This window comes from Vombatus ursinus, unplaced genomic scaffold, assembly GCF_900497805.2.
Source record: "Vombatus ursinus unplaced genomic scaffold, bare-nosed wombat genome assembly UNPS02014872.1, whole genome shotgun sequence".
NCBI lineage: Eukaryota > Metazoa > Chordata > Mammalia > Diprotodontia > Vombatidae > Vombatus > Vombatus ursinus.
In genome coordinates, this window is record NW_020954650.1 from 8,511,834 (window position 1) to 8,519,874 (window position 8,041).

General features: G+C 38.3%; 1 pseudogene; it reads right to left on the reverse strand.

The window, feature by feature from the left end:
* Positions 1 to 6,153: 6,153 nt before the first annotated feature.
* Positions 6,154 to 6,365, reverse strand: LOC114028175 (annotated as a pseudogene).
* Between the last annotated feature and the right edge of the window lie 1,676 nt (positions 6,366 to 8,041).

Genomic DNA, 8,041 nt, shown 5'->3' on the forward strand with positions numbered 1-8,041 from the left:
TTTATTTTTTAAAAATTTTTTTTACTTTAAGCAGGTGATTTTATTGTTACTTTATAACCTCAGAACATAATACATTGCCCAACACATAATACATATTTATACAACTAATAAACACTTATTTATAGAGTGATTATATAAAGACCGGATCTTTTTTCTTTTTTTTATTAATGTATTTTGATTTATCAACAATCACTTCCATAAGCTTTTGAGTTTTAAATTTTTCTCCCCCTCCCTCCCCACCTTCCTCCCCAAGATGGTGCACAATCCAATATAAGCTATACATATACATTCCTATTAACCATATTTTCACATTAGTGATGTTGTAAATAAGAATTAGAACTAATTAATTAGTGATGTTGTAAATAAGAATTAGAACTAAGAAAGGAACCACTAGAAAGAGGAAACAAAACACAACAAAAGAAAAAAATAGCAAATAGTATGCTTTGATCTGCATTTAAACTCCATAGTTCTTTCTTTGGATGTGGATAGCATTTTCCATCATGGGGCTTTTGGAGATGTCTTAGATCTTTGTATTGCTGAGAGGGATTAAGTCTATCAAAGTCAGTCATCGCACAACATGGCTGTTACTGTGTACAACATTCTCCTGGTTCTGCTCACTTCACTCAGCATCAAATCGTGCAAGTCTTTTCAGGTTTATCTGAAGTCTGCCTGTTCATCATTTCTTATAGCACAATAGCATTGCATTACATTCATATGTCACGTTCACAATTATGATAACTGTCTTTCTCTCCATCTTCCCCCCACCCCGTTTATGATTTTCTTTCTCCTTTCTCCTTTTACCTCCTCACTGTTTTGCTTTTGACCACCACCTCCCTCAGTCCTATCTCCCTTCTATTAGCCCCCTCCCTTTTCTTTCCCCTTTTCCCTCCTGCTGCCTATAGGCATGTTAGATTTCTATACCTAACTGATTATGTTATTCCCTTCTTAAGCTAAATCTGATGAGAGTAAGGTTCAAACAATGCTCATGTCCCTCCCTTCTTTCCCTCTGCTGTAATAGGTTTTTGTGCCTTTTCCTGTGATGTAATTTACCCTTGTCTGCCTCCTCCTTTCTTTTTCTCTCAGTACATTTTCTTAGTTACTTGGATCCATTTAACCCATTTGATTAGATTTTTTCATCATTACATCAAAGTCAATTTATACCCACCCCCTTCACATATACCCCTTTAACATGGTGTAATAACAGTACAGTTCTCAAAAGTTACAAGTGTCATCTTCCCTTGCAAGGATGTGAAGAGTTTACCCTTATTAATAACATGTTGTTTCTTTCTGTCTGGCTTACCTTTTTATGTCTCTCTTAAGTCTTGTATTTGAAGATCAAATTTTCTGTTGAGCTCTGGTCTTTTTATCAGGAAGGTATGGAAGTCCCCTATTTCATTGAATATCCATCTCTTGCCCTGAAAGATCATGCTCATTTTCACTGGGTAGTTGATCCTTGGTTATAATCCAAGCTCCTTTGCCTTACAGAATATCATATTCCATGCCCTATGGTCTTTTAATGTAGAAGCTGCAAGGTTCTGTGTAATCCTGACTGTGGTTCCATGATATTTAAATTGTTTCCTTCTGGGTGCTTGCAGCATTTTCTCTTTGACCTGGTAATTTTGGAATTTGGCTACTATATTCCTTGGTGTTTTCGATTTGGGATCTCTTTCAGGAGATGATCAGAGGATTCTTTCTATGGCTATTTTACCCTCTGGTTCTAGGACCTCTGGGCAGTTTTCCTTTATGATTTCCTGTAAGATACTGTCCAGGCTCTTTTTTTCATTGTTGTTTTCAGGTAGACTAATAATTTTTAAATTGTCTCTCCTGGATCAATTTTGCAGGTAAGTTGTTTTACCAATGAGAAATTTTACATTTTCATCTTTTTTTCATTATTTTGTTTTTGTTCGACTGAGTCTTGCTCTCTCATAGAGTCATTAGCTTCCATTTGCTCAATTCTAATTTTTAACAAATTGTTTTCTTCTGTTAGATTTTGTATCTCCTTCCCCATTTGGCCAGTTGTATTTTTTAGGGACTTGTTTTCTTCAGTGTACTTTTTTTCCAGTTGGCCAATTGTATTTTTTAAGGACTTGTTTTCTACAGTTAATTTTTGTCCTTCCTTTTCCAAGCTATTGTCTCTCTCTTGCATACCTCTCATTTCTTTTCCCATTTTTTCTTCTACCTCTCTCATTTGACTTTTAAAATCCAACTTGAGCTCTTCTAAGAAGGCTTTTTAGGCTTCAGACCAGTTCATATTCCCTTTTGAGGTTCCAGATGTGGGTTTGTTGACAATGTTGTCCTCTTCAGAATTTCTGCCTCGATCTTCACTCTTCCCATAATAAGAATCTATTGTATGTTTCTTTTTGCTCATGGTGTTTGCTTATTTCCTGGCCTTTAAAGAGATTGGGCTGTCCTGCTGGGGAGCAGAGGGCACTGACCCAAGCTTCTTGTGTTGGGAGGCTAGGGCCTGGTTGATGGCTTTGTGTGCTGGGGCTTCCAATGTTGGCAGTTGGAGGCTGTAGGATTCTGGCAGCTTACCTGGTATTGGGCTGGAAACAGCAATACTGGAACTCTAGGGGTAGGATTGGGTAGTGTGGCTCCTGGAGATTTCCTGCTCACCCAGGCCTTTCCTTCCTTTTGCTTTCTTCAGCTCTTTTCAGATGGATGTTGTAGGGTGTTTACCCACCTGGGGCCCCTTGAAGCGCTGCTTCCCTTAGTTTTGCTGAGGCACTGGGACAAGTGGTTGCTGTAGAATGCTGAGGCACCTGGTGGTTTTCTGAACTGGTTTCCATCAGTTCCCCTGCCCTCAATGAGTCACTCAGAGGTCCAGCTGTTGGTGTTTGCCTGCTCCACCACCTGGGCTTCAGGATCTCCTCCTGGTATGCTGAGGGGGGCTTTCCACTAGCTTGCTGGGATGCCTCCCATTCTGTACTGCTCCCCTTCCTCCAGGGTAAGAGGGGCCTTTCCAGTTAATTCCTCCAGCTACCTGGGCTACTGGACTGCTGAACCCCATATTTCTTCTGGTTCAGCTGTTCCAGGGTTTTTCCTGGGGTGATATTTTCTGGGCTTTCAGGGATTAATAAGGGAGAGTAAGAGAGACTCACCTTTTACTCCACCATTTTGGCTCCTGCCCTCTCTACTTTTTAAATGAACAGAAATCTATTTTCCCTCCTTCCCACTCCCCATCTTATTATCAAATGAAAAGAGAAGAGAAAAGAAAAGAAAAAAAGTTAATTGTTACAAATATGCATAGTCAAGCAAAACAATTTTCCTCAATGGCTGTATGCAAAAATCAGTATATTTTGTTTGACACCCTAGAGCTTTCACATCTCTGTGATGTTGCTAAAATGGGCATTATGGATACAGATGAACCAATAGAATACTGATCCACTTTGATTAAGATAATTAAAAGGAGCAGATTGGCTGGTCTGTGGTCCATTCATTTTATGCTTGCATACATACAGTATCAGGTTCTATATAGGGATGCTATGCTGAATTTTGTCTGGAATTATAAATAGCAATAGAAATTTTATATGATCTCTTAGGGGGAGTGGGAGGATGGGGAGGGATGAAAGGGCAGGGAAAAGAGGTCAAGTCTAGAATCAATCCAAGGTTCACATAAGTTGCTGAGAAAAAGAAACAAGATTTCCCATATTGAATCCTAAGCTGGTCCTCTACTGAATAGCACTGAGATGAAGAGGCAATGATGAAAAAAATGATTCTCAATGGGCACTGGGCAAAAGCAAATAAGTTCAATTCAAAAAATATTTATTAAGCCTCAATGTACAGAACTCTGGTAATAACATCTCTTCATCTGTGCACAGGTATCTAGATACATAGGAGGACAGGAGGGACCCTTCAACACTGGTTTAAAAAATTAGGGCCACAAACAAAATTACAAACTGACTTTATAGGGCAGTGGCCCAGAGGCATAACAGAAAAATCAATATTTCATGGTTCGCATCGATCCTTTTTCAGAACGGATTGAGGCGGGCCCCACTGAGAACAACATTGCTACAACAACTGCCAGGTTGTTGGCAAAGAGGAATTTTATTTCTGAAGGCCCTCCCCAAACTTATTGATTCTGATCAGCATTCTCAGTTTGTATGGAAAATTTACACAAGGCGAGCAACGAATACCTTAAGAATTAATCAGAGGTACCAAATTCCCGAATATCCAGAGTCCTGGGGACAATGAACTAATAGAACTTCCAAATGGTACTAGAAAATGGTTATTGAACAAATGTGTGAAGAGCAATAGGGAAACGCAGAAGAGCAGCTTGAGGAAAGCTTCCTTCAAATTAGTTAATAAATGAGTACCTTAGAGCTACTGTGGCTAGGGTCTTGCTCAGAACATATCTCTTTAGCAGTTGTCTCTGAGACAAAGATACAGTTGGTGGGTTGGATAATCAAAGACTGGTATACTCCTATGTTGATAAATTGTGAGAACATGACAATTGATAGTTTAATAAGAATGTACCAGACAAGCTGAAGGAAATAAAAAATCAAGTTATGATCAGAATATTTAAGTCAAGTTGCACAAGAGGTCAGTCAGCGGGGATGAAGCTGGGAGGAGTTTGCTCACAAGTTTGAGCAAATCTAATCTCTAATCTTATGAAATTTGAATAAGATTCCTTCTTATCATCTCTGTGGCTAGATGAGTGATTTTTTTTTAAACTTTATTTGCTTTTAGCCTGATCTTAGACTATGATTAATAGATAAGAGCAGGAGTCTTTACTTCTGAGATATTGAATTGTTGTATTTCCAGATTTAGGGATATAACTACTATATTACCAGTTTGTAACCTTGGAATAAATGTATTTTGTAAAGTGATTCAACTCAACATGATATTAGGCAACATGTTATAGTGGAGGGAGCATAGAGTAAGGAGTCTGATGTTCAAATTTTGGTTCTGACTCTTACCAGTGGTGTTATGCTTGGCAAGTAAATTAACTTCTCTGTCCTCAATTTTCTCACCAGTAAAATGGGGAGGGCAGGGAGGGAATAACATTCATACTGGCTGTTTCACTAGGTTGTCATGAGAAAAGTGCTTTGTTACTCTTAAAGCCCTGTATGAATGTGAGCTATTATTATCTAAATTTAATTGGATCCTCAAGTCAGAAGACTGACATGGTAAAACCTTAAGCACTTTAATTAGAGTTTTATAACATTTTTCAAAATATTTCTTGAACCTAAAAGAGAATGTCTAAAATTCCTGAATCCCTTGCTGACTCTCTACATAGAGATGGTACAGGGGCCACTGAAGCCAGCAATTATTGCACCTGATAGGTTCCTGACAGATGTTCAGAAAGCCAAGAAAAAATAAATTTAAATTTAAAAACAAAAAACAAAAGAAAAATACAGAAAGAGAGTGGTAAAAATGAACTAACTATCTTTTATCATGATTAAATATGAGGTGAAAACAGGACTCTTACATGAGGTCTGCCAAGGCAGCACTGAGATCCTTGAGAGCTCACAGGGCCTACTGGGCCCACCAAAGAACAGCTACCATAGGACTTTGAGTTCCTGGCTAGCTTACAGTGTGTAATTGTGACTGGGAAACATCAGCAAGGTTCTTCAGACTCCAAACAATGAATATTTTTTATTAATTTATTCACATATTGATTCAAAGATTCAAACAGTTAGTCAAACTGCTGTTGGAGACCAGAGGAGAGAGAAAAAACTACGGCTTGAGGTGGTCAATGTTCCATAAATAAGTGGGGAACTTCTATATAAATCATGATGGTAGTGATATAAGGTAGGGAATGAAGTGTCCTCAGGTAAGGAATAATCAAACACAACATGTATTTTCTCTCTATTATTCCTTTTAATGACTGTTTGACCAATTCGGTAAGTTTGACTATGGAATATCATAAAAGAGAATTCTAGAGGTGGAAGGGGCCTTGGGCCATTCACTTCAAATTCTTTATTTTTTCAGATGAGAAAATTGATGTCTAGGGAAATTAAGTGACTTGCACAGGTCACATCAGTATTAAACATCAGAAACACATTTTGAACCCAGGTCTTCTCACTCCATTTTGGTAATTCCATGTAGTTTAATAAGTTTCATTGTGTTCCATGACCAAAGACTGAGTCCATCTATTTTTTTTTCTTTTTTCCCTACATTTTAATACAGGTGGAACATTGAATGATTCCTTCACCTCATCTCCTTCACAGCCAAACCAGGAGGCAGGGACTGTTTAGTTTCTGTGCCTTTTCTTTGTCTGTGATGACCAGTGTGTACAGGTATCTGCTGCAGTGAACCTTTAAATTCACATTGTCCTTGTTTTTCTTGATCTTGACAGATTTGGCATCTTTTTGCCTGGCTGTCAGCAGGAAGTCTTTTATTTCCTCGATTTTTTGGGGCATGGCAGCGGCGGCAGGACAAGGGGCAGCTTGTGGCCCGAGAGGTTGAGCCACGGGAGAGATACTCACAACTCCATCTATTTTTTTTTTTGATGTGGTTCATCAATCCTAGCATAAAAGATATGGAAGACAAAGGCACATAGATACTATAAGGAAAAATAATTCAATAGTAATCACTAAAGGTTATTAGCATCAGGTTCATATGCCAAGGTGACTCTTCAGGCCTGGTTCCTATTCAAACCCATGAAGAGGTAAAGAGAGTCTAGACCAGCATCAGCAACCAAATAGGTTTGATTGATTCATACAGTGGGACCACATAGCACCAAAAAATACTGTGCCAAGCAAAATACGCCTTTCTTCTAACTTTCATGTAATTGGTATGTGAGTGTAAGGTTGGAGATTTTCCTACTTCAAATTGATGCCTATTAAAAAAAAAAGTCAGTTTTTATTTGTCTTGATACTATTGAGTCATTCAGTCATGTCTGATTCTTTGTGACCTTGTAGACCATATATCCATGAGGTTTTCTTGGCAAAGATACTAGAGTGGTTTTCCATTTCTTTCTCCAGTAGATTAAGGCAAATGGAGGTTACATGATTTGGCCAGGGTCACACAGCTAGTAAATGTCTGAGACTTGGATTTGAATTCAGATCTTTCTGACTCCAGGCCAAGTGCTCTATCTACTAAGCCACCTACCTGCCTGCCTCCTAGGCAAAGAGAAGTTAAGTGACTTGCCCAAGGTCACACAGCTAGTAAGCATCTGAGGCTGGATTTGATTCCACTGAGTCATCTAGCTGCCCCCTTTTATCTGTCTACTTATTGTATAAAACACTGTTGCCCCTAACCACCTTGAGCCACTTGGATCTGGCCTAAGGCTGGTCTCTCCTAAACATATGCTGGATCAAAACCAAATAACTGGGACTCAGAGTGGTAGGACATGGATGGAACACACATATCATCTGTATCTTCTGTCCATCAGAATGGTTTTTAGTTATCTTAAATGTAAGGACTCCTTCTTGACATTCTAGACAAAGCTATCAGACACGGACATATAACAATGATTGTTGTTTGTCCTTTGTTTTGGAGAGCACCAATGACATCAGGATGGTGATGTCTTGACTTGCAAGTGAATTGGATTTAAGTGAGGCAGAGCTGTGCAAAGTCATCAACCTCAATTTCTCCTCCAGAGTCATTGGAGTCTAGCGGTAAAATGTAAGTCAAGAGGACTGGCAATGGCCCAGCATAACAATGATCAATCAACAGGCATTCATTAAGTACTCACTATAAGCCAGTTACTATTTTATATGGCAGGATTGCAAAGACAAAAATGAGAAAGTCCCTTATCTCAAAGAACTTATATTCTCCAAGGGGTGACAATGCATGTATATATAAACATATATGAAATATACACAAAGTACTTTTTTCAGAAGGGGAAGGCATTAACAAGCTGGGAAATATGTACAGCCAAGTTGGGATTTGAGCTGTTTTAAAGAAATAAAGGATTCTGAGAGGTTGCAGTCTAAGAAGAAGTACATTCCAGGCATGAGGCAAAACCAGTTTAAAGATATAGAGATGAAGCTCAGACATGTTGCATGTAAAGAACAAATATGTAATAAATAAATAGTACAAATTTACAAATAAATTTAAAAATTATTTAAATATAAACATATATAAACAAATA